The 16,009-nt window shown below is 38.6% G+C and overlaps 1 protein-coding gene across 1 annotated transcript in view; it reads left to right on the forward strand.

The window, feature by feature from the left end:
- The window catches only part of LOC100892788 (leucine-rich repeat serine/threonine-protein kinase 1), a 57,781-nt gene that overhangs the window by 12,610 nt on the left and 29,162 nt on the right, over window positions 1-16,009 (forward strand). The gene's annotated exons all lie outside the window — the stretch shown is intronic.

The raw sequence follows: 16,009 nt of genomic DNA on the forward strand, positions 1-16,009 counted from the left end.
AAAAATTAAATCAATTTACAATTTAAGTATTTAGTGTTGAAGTATTATCACTTATTTTGGTACAGTTGTCGCCTAACTTTTTTGTCAACTGCGGACTACCGCAGATTTTTTTTCTTCTCCAGGCGGCTAATTACAAAATAGACGAAATTAACCGTCTGGTACGAGGATAAATGCTTTGATAAAACCAGGGAGGTGACCCACACGCATCCGGTAACCCTTGCTTCACACTCAAAGAGGGATTGACTGGCGATTTTTACCGGAATCTGGCGAACAGTTTACCTTTGCTTTTGTTCATCTGGAATCAACCGAAAATATCAAAACATCCAAATAATTATAAAGACTTACTTCAGGGTTCGTACACTTACACATTTTAAAAATTCCATGACTTTTCATGACTTTCCAGAGCAGGATAATGTAAATTTCCATGACCATTTTCAATGATGAACATGTCTTAATTTAAAGCGTACAACTATACATCATCGCAATACTAGAAAGTAAATCACAAAACTATAAGGCGCACCCCTATTTCGAAGATCCCCCCCCCCCCCAAAAAAAAAAAAAAAAATCAGAAAAAAAAAAAATCTGGAAAAAAAATTCTGTCATCTTTAGTTGAAAAAAAAACATTGTTAGTTGTTACTAGACCTAGGTCTAACTTAGTTCACAAGCACTTCAACTGTGCCTCGTATAATGAAAAGTGAAAGTATTTTTCGAACACTGAAATAAGACGCAATCTGATCTGGTTAACAAAAAGCCACCAAAAAAAAGCCAACATTGGTCTTTTTGTTAACATCAGATCGGCTCTTATTTCAGTGACAGTGTTAAAAAATACTTTCATTTTATTACGAGGCACGGTTGAAGTGCTTGTGAACTGAGTTAGACCCAGTAACAATGTTGTTTTTAAAACTAAAGATGACAGAATTTTCCTCCGAGTCCAAACAGAAATGTGGACAGGCTAGTTTTCGTGTGGTGATTCGTTATCCCTTGTGTGAGCTGCATCATACAGGTGAGTGAGCTGAAGACACGGTAGAGCTTCGGCCGGCAAAGTGCCTTGTGACAGGGCATAATTTATCGAGACTGAAAACAAAAACTGAAAAAACCCTCTCTTCCTTTCAAATTAGGAACGTAGTTTAACTTCAAATAGTAGATCCTACTCTTTATTTGCATTATGTAATTCATGTTGAGACACAGAGATTTTTGAAAACCACTAAAAAGTAGCATTTGAGGACTCAAATATCCTGTTCCTGACTATTTAAGGCGCACTCCCGACTTTCGATATTTTGCTGACGGAAAAAAGGTGTGCCTTAATTGCGGACGTTAGGGAAAGCAGCAACCACGAGGCTAGGCTAGTTAACTACTGGCTGTATGCTCGTGCTCGCATAATGGACGCCAAATGTGGAATCAAATGCGATTCAGGGTTGCGATATTCGAGTAAAGAGCAACACAATTTTTACAGGGGTTCTTAAGAAAACACGAGTGGCTCATGATGCATAGTTATTTACATTTAAATTATTGTTTTATGAATATTCTGTGGCCGCTCGCGTGGCCCCTGTCAAATTCCACCAGCCTTCAGCATGGACCTACTACGAACCATCATGATGACAGAGAAAGTGCATGTTACGCAATGTTTACGCCTTTTCTATTCTTTCTACAAACCACAGCGGCATGCATGTCTGAAGTGAGAGGGCAACTTCACGAAACAAAGCTTTAGTAAACAAATCAAATTTCTAAAGGGAACCGCTTTGTGTGGAAAAGGAAAGTTATTGCCCAGTCACTGAAGAGATGTTGAGTTGTTCTGATGATACCGATTTATCGATTGTGACCGTAGTGATAATGATGGTGATGATATTGATGGACGATGATGAAAATGCTGGCTGTATGTATTGATGGCGATTATTAAAATGATGATGTAGAGAGATTCCAGCCCCCCCCCCCTCCCCCCCCCCCCCCCCACTTCACAAAAATACACACACAAGATAGCATGGCGATAAACAATGAAAATACGTCATTGATGGAAATAAAAATTCGAAAAACGAGTAAGACATAAGGAAATAACAAAGAAATACTTGAGGATTGAGGAAAAAATAGAAAATGATTGAAAAAAATCTAAGAAATACATAAAGTGAACACATTTACGAAGGAAACCAGAAGAATGATTAATAATTGCTTCATAAAGATCTACATACGTATGGAAAGAAAAAAGGATAATCGAAAATACATGATTGATAGAAAGAAAAACATGGAATTAAACAAGGGGGTGATTGTGGAATGGGGTAATTTCCAGGGAAATGTAAATGTCCACGGGGGGGGGGGGGGGGGGGGAGTAATTGGCCGGGGTGATTGCCCAAGGGTAATTCTCCTAGAACTAGAACCATAATGAACAAGAGAAGGGAATATACAAGCATAGAGAGAGAGAGGGAGAGAGGGTGGAACAAAGAATTGCAAAAACAGAAAAGATGAGAAAGATGAGAACAAATGCATACGCTAGTTTTCAGGGCAGAACTGCTCTCTCTCTCTCTCTCTCTCTCTCTCGGAGGTTCAATCATCACTACTAAGATCACGTGATCTTACCGCGCAAACATGATCTGTTTATAAATAACTTCTGAGATAAACGCATGTTGCCAGACACCTTGTCTCCAAAGTACCCTTTGTTTAGAAACACTTTTAACATAATACGAAATATACGCTACGCTAGCTCTCCTCATTCAAACATTCAATTCATTGGTGAACAAATTAAATTTGGAATTGATTAATAAGTTCTCTGCTTGTTTCGTGTGTCTATGTTTGTTCTTATTTTTAGTTAGATTGTCTTCTTCTTTTTCTTCTCCTTCCTTTTCTTCTTCCCCTTCTTCTTATACCTCTCCCCCTTCTTCATATTCCTCTCCTTCCTTTTTTTCTTCCCCCACCCCTCTGCTTCTTCATATCCACTTCTTCTTTTTCTTCCACCCCCCGGTCCCGCCCCTCTGCTTCTTCACCTACTCTTCTCCCCCCCCCCCCCCCCTGCTTGTTTATCTCCCCTTCTTCTTTTTCCTCTCCCTCCTTTGTTTTCTTCCCCAATCCCCTCTGCTTCTTCATGTACTCTTAGTTCTTTTTCTTTACCCTCACCCCTTTGCTTCTTCATCTATTCTTCTCCCCCCCCCCCTCTGCTTCTTTATATCCCCTTCCTTTTTTTTCTTCCCCAATCCGCTCTGCTTCTTCATTTTCTTCTCCCCGCCCCCTCTGCTTTTCATCTACTCTTCATCTTTTTCTTCTCCTTCGTTTTCTCCCCTTGCTTCTTCATCTCCCCTTCTTCTTTTTCTTCTCCTTCCTTTTCTTCTCCCCCTTTTTCTTTTTCTTCTCCTTCCTTTTCTCCTCCCCCTTCTTCTTTTCCCTCTCCTTCCTTTGTTTTCTTCCTCAATCCCCTCTGCTTCTTCATCTACAGGTGTACTCTTCCATCTTTTTCTTCACCCCCACTCCTTTGCTTCTTTATCAACTCTTCTCCCCCCCCCCCCCCTTCTGCTTCTTTATATCCCCTGTTTTTTCCTCTCCTTGGGCCTTTTTTCCTTCCCCAATCCCCTCTGCTTCTTCATCTACTCTTCTTCATTTTCTTCTCCCCCGCCCCCTCTGCTTTTCATCTACTCTTCTTCTTTTCTTCTCCTTCCTTTTCTTCCCCCCTCCCCTCCTTCTACATATTTCCTTTCTTCTTTTTCCTCGCCTTCCTTTTTTTTTTTTAAGGTCACGAACGTGATGCAAGCAGCGCGAGCATAGGTCCTAAGTTGACCTAGATATCTACGTAAGCTTCGCGTACCACGTGCGTCCAAAATCTAGATCCAGCATGCATAGTGTTATTAGCATAGGCTATGCCTACAGGCTACACAATGTAGCACTATTAGTATTAATTATGACTTAGCTGTTGCAAAGAAAGTATCTCTTAATCCTTGGAATTAAAATATGGAAACAGGGACTGATGTGTCATTGGCATAATGTAAGGTGAGACCAAATTGTTCATATCATTAGTCTGATGAATGCTCAATTGAACCATTTTATTAAGTTTAGGCTAGAGCCTAGGCTAGGCATGACGATGTGGTACGGTAGATCTATGCTAGCGTTTGCCGTCCCCGTTGCCGTCCGGCTAGCGACTGCTAACTTCATGGACCCTGGGCCTAGCTCCTCGAAGATGTTTGGCAGAAAAATATCTAAAGCCTACGGTGGTCATCCACTCTTAGATCTAAATCAGGGGGTCTAGACTAGACTTTAGGCTGCCTTACTCATATTGCTGTGAGAGTTGGTGAACACCAAAACAAATTAGTGAGCGTCTTTCCTAACAAACACTCGACTCTCCCATACACTCTACGTGTATTTGTGTATAATTTTCGTGCGGTGCGATTCATATTTTAACACGCAAATTGTATAGGCAAATTGATCTGCAGTTGAATCGCTCTTCTCGACCAATTTGACTTTTCAACGTGACGTCATCGGGTCTTGTCGCGTGCGAGTCTTAAAAACGCACGACTTCAGCACGCGCATCATTTCAAGGCGAATATAGTACCGGGCAGATTTCGGGCAGATTTCGGGCTGATTTCGGGCTGATTTCGGGCAGATTTCGGGCGCGACTCGAACATCGGGCGCGACCCGAACATCGTTTCTTCAGCTACGCGCTTCGGGCATCGGGTCAGCCCGCTGCCAAAACCTTTAGGCAGTAGTGTATGTACAATTAACAACTAAATTATTCATACACCCTTACCAAGTTTTGTAATTTTATAAGTATGATAATAATAGTATGGATATTTATATAGCACCAGTGTCCGCCAGGCTGTCCTGATTAATGTTTATTGAGAATGTGACATATTAGAGCTTACATCTAATTGTATTCCATAAAGGCCCTGTTTGAACCAGTCCACCTTTCATTCTTGAAAAAAAAGGGGGGAAAGAAGAAGGGGGAAAAAAATCTATAAAAAAAAAAAAAATCAAATCAAATTTACAGAAAGTATGAATAATTTAATTGCTAACTGTATGTATTCATTCCTCACCTGACCAATGTAAATAGATAGAGGCTTTTAAGTGGCACTTATAATAGCATATATTGTTGAATTAATTTTTTTGCACACCCTAGTTTTGGGGTACCAGTACATGAAATCTCATGGGAAAAAACATGCATGAACTTCACAAATAGAGTCGGTGGTAAGTGCAATGCATGAACGATTCAGGACAATGAACATTCCTGTGGTTATCGCATTACATTCATGAGGAAATGCTGTGTGATTCTGTCCATCTTTTGAATAATAATAATAATAATAGCTCGTTCTTATATAGCGCTTTACATACAGTGATTCAAGTAAAATGACGACTAGTTTTTATGGCGGCAGGTAAGATTCATTTTGTTTGCAGTATTTTAGAAACGTATATGTTATGCCAAACTGAATCAAGTACCGGTATACATGTATGTTCAGTTGAAGAAATAAGAGGTATAAGTTTGACCTTGGGGTGCGCACGCGCGTGAGTGAAGACCAGCTCTCAACATCGCTGTGATTTTCCTCATCAAAATACACTTTTCTGGTCTAAAATTCTATCCATAGACCATTAAATCTTATGCTTTTAAGTCTCTGGATCAACTTGAAGTAAAATTCGAGTCGATACTACTGTGAATTTTGGTGCAATTTGCCCCCTCATTTTTCGGAAGGGCGAGAGCCGGAGTTGGACTCGTGGACGCCATCTTAACACGTGTATTTTCTATGACCGCGTCACACTCCGTAATGGAGGGCTAGCGTGTATCAAGCTGGCGTGGTAGGATCGGCACTGGTGGGTGTTGAGTGTTTTCCCCCTCGGTTGCGTGCTTTATATAGACCCATCATGTTTCCTTCAGGTACTGTGAGTATGCTATTACTTATTATGTGTTTCTGCTCAATAGTGGATTCCAGCCAAATCCAATTTCAAGATGACTGGATTCGGGCGCAGTACCAAAATATCCCTGACCCATCCCTACCTACAGGGCAGGTGTTTGTACCATGTTACATGTCTGATTTGACTGACCAAACCAGCAAAATCGGAGTATCATTTAGTAGTCATTGCTGCCAACATGGGTCTGTCCTGCCATATCTTTCGATAAATAATATAGATCTAGACCTAGATTTAAATGTTGATACAGTAGATCTAATACTAATAAACGTAACTACAACAGATCATTATTATGATGCTACTAACCAAACTTCTGAGTGGAACATCATGGTGGAAAGTTCAAATGACAAGTATCACTTCCTACCTGGACCTAGATCTGGATCCACAGAATGTCACAAAAATAAAGACATCGATAGTATAGATTGTATAGAGTTCCTACAATACCTATCCTGGAACCTTATTACTAGCATAGATCTTGAACCAGGTATGCAAATACCCTTCAAGCACAGATATTTACCCATATCTGTAGTTCTGTCATGTCAGAAAAACAAAATCATACAACATCCTGGCAAACAGGCTACCATGTACTTGTGCTTACTATTATTGATGCAATCTGGGGACAGTGAAACGAACCCTGGTCCCTCAAACAATGACTCTAGCTCAATTTTTCCGTGTATCTTATGCGGCGACCCATGCACTTGGTTGGTATCATGCTCATTGTATGGATATGAATAGCAGTATGTACGAGGCACTGGGCGGGTCCAATGTTTCTTGGATCTGTTGTAACTGTGGTTTGCCCAACGTCAGCACATCCTTTCCCTTTCTCTCTCAATGTTCCATAAATCTGTCAAACTCTTTCGCTAATCTGGAAACACTGGATAGTGACAACGTGGCCTTAAGTCCACCTATCACTTCTTCATCACCTAAAGCTGCTACTGGTAGGTCAAAGAAATGCTCCAAGACTAAAAAAACCTCAAACAAAGGAAGGAATCCCACCAAACCTAAGTTCAGCAGACCTTTAAAGGTACTGGTAATCAACTTTGGTAGCATCAAGAACAAAGTTGCTGATCTCGCAGCTTGTCTGGAATTCAATAATCCAGATATAGTATTAGGATCTGAGACATGGTTAAACCCCTCGATCAGAAATGAAGAAATTTTTCCTAACAAATACACAGTCGTCAGAAAAGACAGAATAGACTCACACGGGGGTGTACTTGTTGCCTTTAAGAGCGACTTAGTAGGAACCCATAGAATGGACCTCGACACAGATTGCGAGGTTGTTTGGGTTCAGTTTCAGTTGGTAGGATGTAATTCATTATTGGTAGGTGCCTTTTACAGACCACCAGATAAAAGGGACCATCAGTATCTAAATGAGTTGCAAACTTCCCTGTCTAGAATTAAAGGTAAACAAAATGACAACATCTGGATTGGTGGTGACTTCAATCTAGGTGATATACAATGGGACTCCCAAAACGTACGTCCTAACCCACAGGTTACGAAAGTATGTCATCAAATGATTGACTTGGCAAATGATCATAACTTACAACAAATAGTTACTGATCCTACAAGACAATCAAACATACTCGATCTTTTCTTCACCAACAATCCTACCCTAGTCGAAAAATCTACCATCTTACCTGGGATAAGTGATCATGACGGGATTCCCATGCTTGTTATAAACACATCACCAAAAATCTCCAAACCTAAACCACGTCGTGTTTACCTGTATGCCAAAGCAGACAAAACAGGAATGAAAACAGAATTGAACAATTTTGGCGAGGAATTTTGTGCTACAACATCAAACACTGAGTCTGTTGAGCAATTATGGAATGTCTTCAAGACTCGACTGAAGAACATTATGGATATTTTCATTCCCACCAAGGTTATTAGTAAACAGAACAAAACCCCTTGGATAACCCCCAAAATCAAGCGAATGCATAGACGGAAACAACGGGCCTATAACAAGGCCAGAAATTCAGGAAACGATTGCGACTGGGCGAGTTTTAGAGAAATCAGAAAAGAGACCCATAAGTTGACCAGATCTGCTTACAGAAAACACATTAGAGATTTTTGCTTGGAATCAAAAAAACAGTTCTGGTCTTTCGTCAAAAGCCTCAGGAAGGACTCCTCTGGAGTACCCGCCTTAAAAGAAAAGGGTGTCCTCACATCAGAAGATAGCCAGAAGGCCGAAATACTCAATGAATATTTCCGTTCAGTCTTCACTACAGAAAATCTACAAACCCTTCCAAACATTCCTCAATCTAATATCTCTGGTATAAATAATATAATCATTCATACTCCAGGGATCGAGAAACTCTTGAAGAACTTAGATCCAAAAAAAGCTTCCGGGGTCGACGAGATTTCCCCCGTATACTTAAAGAGTTTTCTCAAGAATTGGCACCACTTCTTTCCAAAATCTTCCAAGCATCTTTTGATACAGGCTATTTACCTGAAGACTGGCGTAAAGCCAACATCACACCTATCCATAAAAAGGGTGATAGAACTAAACCAGAAAACTACAGACCAATATCTCTCACTTCTGTATGCTGTAAACTACTAGAACATGTTGTACACTCTCATATAATGAACCATCTTGAGTCGTACAACATACTCAGTAAATACCAACATGGATTTAGGAAAGGTCATTCCTGTGAATCACAGCTAATCCAAACCATGCACGACCTTACCCTTTCTCTCGACAAACGGACCCAGACTGACATGATCGTTACTGACTTTTCTAAAGCGTTCGACACTGTGCCCCATCATCGTCTCATCCTTAAACTTAATCAGTACGGTATCAATGGGAAAACCAACAGGTGGATCTCATCCTTCTTACAAGACAGGCACCAACGGGTAGTATTGGGGGGAGAACATTCACAGTGGGTTAGGGTTAAGTCGGGCGTTCCTCAAGGGACAGTGCTCGGACCTTTACTCTTTCTAATCTACGTTAACGACATACCTGACGAGTTATCCTCGACCGTACGACTATACGCAGACGACTGTATCTTATACTCTGGCATAAAAACTCAACTTGACGCTACCAGACTACAGGACGACCTTGACAGACTTTCTGCATGGGTGGATAAGTGGCAAATGCAACTCAACCCCCAAAAATGTCATGTTCTTAGATTTAACGCTTCTAGATCCCCTGTAACAACCAAGTACACCATCGGAGGTACTGTATTACAGGAAACCCCCTCTCACTCGTACCTAGGGGTAGAGATCTCCAATGATCTAAAGTGGGATAAACATATTTCTAACATAACATCATCTGCAAATAAGGTCAATGGATTCATCCGTAGAAACCTTATATCATGTACTAAACAAATTAAATCCTTAGCTTACAAAACCCTAGTCCGTCCAATTGTAGAATATAGTTCTAGTGTCTGGGACCCATATACCAAAGAACATACACAGGAAATTGGCAAGGTCCAAAGAAGGGCAGCCAGAATGGTATGCAATGACTACAGGCAAACTACCAGCGCGACAAAACTAATGGTGGGGTTAGGATGGGACTTGCTTTCTATTCGAAGGAAAGTTTCAAGGGTCTGTATATTGCACAAAGCCTTGGGGGGGCACTTGGCCCTGCCGGTGTCGGACTACCTGCGTCCAGCTACACGAGCCACCAGACGTACCTCAGGAAACTCCTTCATCCAATACTCCACCCGCACCAATTGTTTTAAACACTCCTACATTCCACGTACCATCAAGGACTGGAACTCACTACCCTCCGACATCCAAAGGACCACGAACATTGACACCTTCAAACTCCAAGCAACCAACTTTTTCCGCAACCAAGACTCAAGCAATAAGAACTAAACAAGCACAGTGCGCACCCCCTCATTCCTCCTCGCTTGGTTCCTAACGGAACGTTGAGGAGTACTCCCGAAGAAGAAGAAGAAGAAGAGGGCTTACCCATATGAATTATGATATATGCCTTTTGTATGTAGAAGGTTGTGCTCTGTAATGCACTGGTAGTATTATTTGAGATTAATAGAATCACCAGTATTTTTATGATAGAAGGGAGTATGGTGACTCTCATATTGGTAATGGCTCCATATTGGGCTTGGAATTTACTGCTTATAGATCTCTACGGTGAAAAACTTCAATTAAACTTGAATTCAAGTGATTCCCTAGAAAATGGCAGATTGTCTAAGGTTTGCTGACATGTAAACCTCATTATTCATTTGAGGCCATGTGAATATTGATTGAGCATTTGTACTGAAATCCCACGATGAGACATTCCAAATTAGTGCAATTCCTTGTTAGAGCTTGAAAGTTCTAAAAATTCAAATTTGGTTTCTATTGGCAACCGATGTACATTGTAATAACATTTTAGTTTAATGTCTAAATCAACTAAATTAAATGAGTTATTCATACTATGGTGGCATCAAAGGCTCTCTTTTAGGAGGAAATAGTTGAATGATATGAGGGTTGTGAGATTTACCTCATCCATCTTTTATAACATCATCAACTTTGTCCTGTATGCCATATTTCACGTTGTTAAGGGCATGGCCCATATGTTACAAGAATACAATTGGCTTCAGCAAAGTTTCAGCAATGTAAATTTTCAATTTGGAATGTTAATAATTTTTAAGTCTATAACCAGCTAGTCTAACTCACAAAACAAGGAAAATGAGATCTCAAAGTCTTTGTTCATGTACCAGTAGATTAGCAACAACACATATATTTTCAGTGATTTTCAGTCATATTTTTCATTGCAACTCACAGAGCTTTGAGCATTAACTTAAATTTCAAGAAAATCATATTTTCTGAGTCCCATACGACACACATACACATTGCAGTGTGATAATTTCAGCTCTATCTTGCTAAGAAAGGGAAATTCATAGTTAGTTGTCATACCTTCGTTGGGCCTCATGGTAGTACTGTAATACCACAAAACAAATCTTCACTGCTAGCTAATCCCTTTTCTTCAAATGCCATAAGGTGTTGTCTAAATGTCCCCTACAGCATATACAGAATTGCCCATTAGTGTTTTAACCAATTGTGTGTGATTGAGAAAGAACTTGCTACATGTATGCAAATATTTTGACTCTTTACAGTGAAATCATACACCATGTGAATTTCTCTTGTGTCCTAAACAAATAACAATACATCTATGATGGACTCTGATCTCATATATATTGACCTAATAATAAAGGTCTGTAATGATTTCCCTGTCTGGTGTGCTTCATACCGATGACAAAAATATATCAAATTATGACACCTGATATCAAGGAAATCCTGACCAGGTTACAGCATGTGTTATAGTCAAAAGGTAGGTAATATAATGATCATGTACATGTACTCCATATATTGTGTTTTTGCAATACGTGAATGTGAGGGAGAGAGAACTAGAAAGGGAGAGAGAGACTGACAGACAGCCAGACAGCCAGACAGGAGGGGGTGAGCTTTGTCACCATTGTCAACAAAATTACAATAATTGTACCTCATCGGTTCTTATTACGATGATTTATGGCCCAAAGTTACGGCCATGCAAGGAAAAATGATTAAATTAATACCATTTTCAAGTTCCTATAACTTCCCTCTGAAACTTAATGGTGTGACTAATTTCAAACGTTCAATGTTTCAATTGCAGCAATTAAAACATTGTAACATTGAAAAATGCATTACCGGTAGTCAAATATGTGTACATTATACAGACTTGGCTCATGTTTATGAAGCATGTGTGACAGACACATACTTTAGTGGTTAACTCTGTGTTCATACTACTGGAATTCATCATATACAGGTAACTATTCAAGAATCGTGTAGCTATTAATACCTGTGATACCTCTGAAGTCTGAACGTTGTGTAAAGAAATGCCTATTACAAAACGTATTAAAGAATGAGGTTCCTGTTCTAATCTGAATGTTGTATTAATTAGTATTCATACAACTGGGTTGGGCTTATCATGAGTGCACTCTGATGATTGTTGTCTAATTGTCCCATGGCCGTGTCTCTTGAAAACTAGTTTCTGTTTACTTTTCTTTTGAGGATGTTGTTGTCTAGTCTGTATAGGCCCCTTTCGCTATATGATGATTATTTATGTTTCTTTTCATGAGAGATATGATGATTCTTTATATATTTCTTTATTTCTATTTCATTGAAAGGGCGGTTATATTTGATATGGAAATCCTCCAGATTTAGGTTCTAAATAATGATAAGAATATGGAGAACCAGAATTTTAGTGCATTAATCTTCTAGTCAGAATAAAAGCCAATTCAGCTTCAAATCCTACTACACTGATTTGACATCACTCCAAAATAGCATGAAATCCCTTGAAATTTAGATTTTATTAATCCTATGACTATTCAGATCCTCAGCCATTAAGAGAGTCTACATGTAGGTTTAAATTTTAATATCAATGCTATGACACATTCTTCACAAAATTAGTCTCTTCTCTTTGATCATCAAGTACTCGTACGATCAGTTGTATTGTAATACAGTCTATTCAACAATGTAAATGTACACCATTGCTTATCCTAGATAAATGGAACACCATTTATATGAACTTGTATGACATCATGTAGTTTGATGTTTCAGTTTCAGTTTAATTTCACACTTATTACCAATAATATTTACAGACCAAAAGTAAATATATGTTGTGGTCTAGTGGATAAGTCACCTGACTGCAGATCACAAGGTACAGCCTTGTTAAAATCCCAGCCTGGCATTGACATCCTTTGGCAAGATGTTAATCTACATTTGCCACTCTCCACCCAGGTGTTAAATGGGTACCCGTTAGGATGCGAAAGTTAATGTAGTTTGCTCAGCATTGTGAGCATCTGTAAAATGACATTTCCTTTACTTTTGTTTTTTGTCATTAGCACTACATGTACATTGTCATTTAAAGCGCATTTGGCATATCTACAATGGGGAGAGACTTCACAATAATCACTTGTTCAGAATTTGTTCCATTTTCTAAATATATAAATCCACCATTCTTGATAAAAAAATGTACAAACTTTCATTCTTGATGGCAGAATTTGCCACCCATGGTATCAATGGAGTTAAAGTGGCTACTGATGAAAGTAAATCATTCTCCAACATTGTGTTTTCTTTTAAGGACAATTTGGTGAAAGCTTGATTAGTTATGTTTATACTTATGTGTCACGACACATGTACAACTTACAAGATAGACCATTAGTTTTATGGCCAATCAAAACTGTAAATTGGTCATTAGAACAAGCTTCTACATGTATATTCTTCTATGAGATCCTATCATTAACTGTTCAGTTTGCTAAACGAATTGCCAAATGTGTCACTGAAGCACTTGGAACACCAAAATTTATCTTTTTATATTGCTGGTTTGAAATGCTGTCCGAAGAGTGTTTTTTATTCCCCTCCCCCTTTTTTTAATATCTTCATCAGAAGTTTGAGGTTATTTTCCATGTAGCCGTTTCAGTGGGGTTCTATAATGTTGCACTATATTAAAGACAGATATTTCTAATATAAATTTTCATTAAGAATTGGTATTTTATCATGTCACTTTTTAATGATATGATATACCACTACCAGTAGAGTCAACTGAGCATACATGTACATACAGGTAGATTAATATTGAAATGTAGTTGTACTTACAGACATTGCTGACAATGTAAACAAAAAAATTCTGTTTGAGGCAGCTCTTATAGGATTTGGTGTTGTAGAAGTGCTATTGTCTCACAGTGATATTATAGCAATTTAATATTATTTTTTCCAGAGCACTTTCAGAGCTTTAGAGAACAAAATCGCAAACTGCTCCTGTGTATTTTTCACCCGCTGTTACCTAGAATGCAAAAGGCATGGTTGTTGTTGACGGTTGGTGCATCTACAAGTGTGAGCAAACTTTACTATTTGAATGAGAGTTTAAAGAGTTTCAGCATTATTGAGCACAGTCAAGATAGTTAGTATAAATTATGTAAAAGCTCTAGACTGTATTATTATGGCCCTTCTTCTAAATAGTGAATTAAATTCAACAACAATCCTTTGTGCACTAATTTAACACATCTTTCATACGATGGCAGTATTACAGAGCTACCCCAGCCTGTCGGAGGCATTGATAGAGAGTGCATGCATATCGGCAGGGAGTTTCACCTCATACTTACTGAATATCTATACCTGGAGGTATCACATCATATTGACTTTATGTAGGCATGATACATGTAGTTAGAAATTTCGAAATAAAGAGGTGATTTTGGGGGATTTATGCGAACATTTCAATGTGTGCAGATTTCAAAGAAAGTGTTTTTTATAAAGATAAAGAAATTTTATGACAATGGGTCATGTATTTTAAAAAGGTATACATGTACATACCCCTCCTGCAAATTTCACAAAATTAAGGTACTCTTTTTGTGTGGTGAATTTTTACTTTAGCCAAAAATAAGGTTATAATTAGAGCACATTTTGTACCTGTTTTTATGTAAAAAGTGGTATTTCATGAATTTGGTTGAAAATGTTCTTGAAAGTCCTCAAATAGGGGGGCCATTTTCAACTCCATGCACTCCCCTAACGATCATGCGTTACCCCCTTTGAATATGAAGTGACACCGCTAGGCTTCTATCTCATGCTGAGCTTTCCTGGATCCGCCGGACATGAATAGACATGATACAGTTGGAAAGCTGCATGATGAAAGGGGATGCATCGAGGAGGCCACAATCTTGGCATTGTCCTAGATATTGGGCCTTGACTTAACCTCTAACGTTCACTTCAAGTCAGTCCCATTCATGGAAATTGCATGAGGAGCATCCATCCAGTGTCTTCCTGTAAGGGAAAGTCCACACTGAAAGCTAAGTTGGTTTTCAATATAAACTGGGAAAATAAAAGAAACAGATCAGTGAAAGTTTTAGAAAAAAATCTTTTAAAGAATTTTGCAACTCTGTGATTCACCCTTCAGGCACCTCTTTTGTTTGTTTTGTAATAAAAAATTCCATGAATTTCTCTTTTCATGTACTAATGTGTCCATGGTATGGGTATAATGACATATTTCTTAGGAGTAAACAGTAAACAGACCAATTCAACAATTGTTGCATACTCTGTATGAAGCAAACAAAGAGACGGCCATAAGTTCATATCACTGAGCTGCACATTTGTGTTTGAACAATTATAAATTTGGAAAAATCATTTCCTTAGCCTTTATCAGATCCTTATATTTCAGTGATATTTTTCTCTTATTTTTATGTTCTGGACTTTCCCTTTGAGTTACATTATCATGTTCAATGCAGAGAAGAGCACCCTCTATAGTTTATCAGAAGAATATTAAGCATACAGTTGGAGATGAGGTCACTAGATTTTGTAAAGTAGTCAATAGTCATGGGATCTGAAATAATATGTACCCAATATCCTTTTCTTAATTCTATACATTTACTTTCATTCATTCTATTTATTCAATTGTCTTCAAATTCTATTGTCTTCAAATTTGTTTCTGCAACTTAAAGATATCTAAATAATTACATGCAGTCTAAGCAAAATTTTACGAATTATTTTGATATTCTCAGTATTGTGATACTGGTAATATTGTACCAGATATGGGTAAAACAAATCTAAAACTAAAACAAAGGTCACTGTATGAGGAGTTCTGCTGAAGAAGGGGGAGGGGGCACATGCATGTGCCCTGCCCCTCGCCCCTGGATACTCAAATGGTTTTAATGGAGGAGGCAATAATGAAATGAAACTAGCCATTGAATTGACTATCGTTTCAATTTTGCTTTCATAACCTCAACAAAAAGGAACCATTGTAGTCTTTATCCATGCATTTTCCCGAGTGCAAAAACACACCAGGATCATCCGAGTACACGCAAGGATACCTTGTACGACCTAAGCATTCTTATGCCTCCTCCACCCAATATGGTGCCCGAGGATGCAATTAGTTTCAAGATATCTGATGATATAAAACAATCTGATTAAAGTTAGTATCAGATATTCCAGATACACTGTAAAATCCATAGGATCTGAGAAATCTCTATTTTTTGTTTCCCTTTTTTATTAGACCTGTCTCACTTCATACATAAATGAAACATATATACAAAGTAATTCGCATGTTTTGTATAACAGCTTAACATATTTATGATACTAATTTTCAACCAATTGTGGAAATAGCGTACTTTCATGTTGCCGCTTTGTCAGAAGTCGTAGCCATCAAAGGGCAACAGAGTTG

Source organism: Strongylocentrotus purpuratus, unplaced genomic scaffold (genome assembly GCF_000002235.5).
Source record: "Strongylocentrotus purpuratus isolate Spur 01 unplaced genomic scaffold, Spur_5.0 spur5_scaffold_9, whole genome shotgun sequence".
NCBI lineage: Eukaryota > Metazoa > Echinodermata > Echinoidea > Camarodonta > Strongylocentrotidae > Strongylocentrotus > Strongylocentrotus purpuratus.